Source organism: Brassica oleracea, chromosome C9 (genome assembly GCF_000695525.1).
Source record: "Brassica oleracea var. oleracea cultivar TO1000 chromosome C9, BOL, whole genome shotgun sequence".
Taxonomy (NCBI): domain Eukaryota; kingdom Viridiplantae; phylum Streptophyta; class Magnoliopsida; order Brassicales; family Brassicaceae; genus Brassica; species Brassica oleracea.
Genome location: NC_027756.1, coordinates 20,994,762 through 20,997,378, shown reverse-complemented (window position 1 = coordinate 20,997,378; position 2,617 = coordinate 20,994,762). Strand labels below are relative to the sequence as shown.

The 2,617-nt window shown below is 33.2% G+C and overlaps 1 pseudogene; it reads left to right on the top strand.

Annotated features, from left to right (window-relative positions):
- The first annotated feature begins 288 nt into the window (after nt 1-288).
- The window catches only part of LOC106317446, a 14,092-nt pseudogene continuing 11,763 nt past the window's right edge, over nt 289-2,617 (top strand).

Here is a 2,617-nt window from a genome sequence, read left to right as displayed (position 1 = left end):
CATCGGAACGCTCCGACCACTTTCCGACAAATGGAGTTTCCGAGACCCAAACTCCGACTAAAGTTTGATTGTCGGAAAGTTGTCAAAAATATCCATTACCGACCAACTTCAGATGAATATGACTGTCGGAGTTGACCCTTGATTCTTGTAGTGGTACTCTATTACGATCTCCTCCTGTATGGATTACGCATGCGTGCGTGTGTATACATGATAATAAATATGTGTGTGTCAATTATAAATATAAAGGCGATCGTCATGCTTCAATTTTGTCTCTTTATTATTAGTCTCCCTCTCTAACTTTACCTCCTCTTCTTGTTTTTTTGGGTACGCAATCCTTCTCTTCTTGTTCTTCCTCAAGAACCCTAAATTAGTTAATTAATGGCGATTTTACCAGAGAACTCTTCAAACTTGGATTTCACTATCTCCACTCCAGGCTTCTCTTCCTATCCTCGCTCCGGTAAACCCTACATATACTATGTATATTAAATGATCATAAGTAAACTATATGCAAATACATATATATATATATATATATATATATATACATAAAGCCGTTTCAGAAAAAAAAAATATATATATAAAACAAATATTTGTCCGGTTCTCTGTCGTTGTTATGAATTAGTGTTATCCACGCAAAAAAAAAAATCAGATGAAGGAAGTGGCGGAGGAAGAGAACAGTTGAAGCTTGACATGAATCGATTGCCATCGTCTGACGACGATGAAGAACTCAGCCACGGTGGCTCTGCTCCTCCGCGCAAGAAACTCCGTCTAACCAAAGAACAGTTTCGCCTTCTTGAAGATTGTTTCAGACAGAATCATTCCCTTAATCCTGTAAGTATTATTCCCTTACAAATAGTATTAACAGTGTTTTAGTTCTCTTGAACAATAAATGTATTTTACTCATTTATTTTTTTACGTTAAATGTAGAAACAAAAGGAAACACTTGCTAAACATTTGATGCTACGACCAAGACAAATTGAAATTTGGTTCCAAAACCGTAGAGCAAGGTACGGTTTCTTCATCTTCCTTTTTTTTAATACCTTTTTACATTATTGGTGAATAAGGTTTAAACATATATGAGACTTTATCAATAACCTCAATACACTGATTTTATTTAACGAGAAACTTATAATGTAGATTACAAAAGATAAAGTCATTTGTTGCAATTCAGCTGCAGAATCAATATTGGTGTTAATCTTGTTATCATAGAACTTTAACTTTAATTTTTGCCTTATCTGATCAACTCCAATGTTATATCCTCACCCGCTCTTACTTCATTCGTATCACATAATATTTTTATCCATTAGGATTCTCAATGCGCGAGTACACATGCCAAAAAAAATTTTGCATTAACAATTATATTCCATTTTTCTTCTTATCCACTATAGTTATTCGCTCTGGTGAAACCTATTGGTATATGCTGAACAAAAGATTTATAGTTTAAAAACAGAGATATAAGCGTCGAAATGTCACATGTTTACCATCCCCAAGGCTAATTTATGTAACAAGGAAGATCACAAACCGATTATCTGACTGCTTTTTTTAATTGTAGGTGAGTAGTTGGAACATAGTGTTTTTATCGTTTTGAAGAAGCTCAAATATACAACTGTCTCCATACTCCCATGTGACTGACTCTGAAGATGGAGACAGTTGTATATTTGAGCTTCTTCAAAACGAGGAAAACACTACGTTCCAACTACTCACTTACAATAAAAAAAAAAGCAATCAGATAGCCGGTTTGTGACATTCCTCGTTACAGAAACAAGAAACAAGCCTTGAGGATGGTAAACATGTGACATTTTGACACTTATATCTCAGTTTTTTATGAAAGCATTTGAGTTTCTAAACTATAAATCTTTTGTTCAGCATATACCAATAGCTTTCACGAGAGCGAATAACCTCACTAAAACGGGAGAGATAACTATGGTGGATAAAAAGGGAAAAATGAGATATAATTGTTGATGCAAAAAAAAAGTTATAGCCATGTGTACTCGCGCAATGAAAATCCTAATGGATAGAAAGGATTATGTGACGTGAGTGGGGGAGGATATAACATAGGAATTGATTAGAGAGGGAAAAATTGAAGCTAAAATTATATGATAACAAGATTGACACCGATATTGATCATCCAGCTGAATTGCAACATGTGACTTTATCTTTTGTTAATTTATATTATAAGTTTTTCACTAAATAAGATCATGGAATTGAGGTTATTTATAAAGTCTCATACTCGAATATAAATACCTATATATTCAAGGGAAAATTGTCAAATATGACTCACAACTTGAATTCAAACACAAAGGTTAACCCAAACTTGAATCAATTGCAAAAGTAACCTAAAAAGCTTTTGAAATTACAACCAACCCCTTGTGAACAAACAAAAAAACCGATTTTTTTTTACGTTTCTAACCTCCGTAAGTCGTCTGCCCAGACGACTTTCCAGTAGAAAGTCGTCTTAACTAGTTTTACTTAGAAATAATTTAAAGTTTTGTAAAAAATATTTTGATAAGTGAAAAATTGAAATCATGTAATTAACATATGTTTTAAGAGATATAAATTAAGATATAACAAAAGTTAATTGTTTTCAACATAGATGAGTGAAAGTAGTGAGTCATGA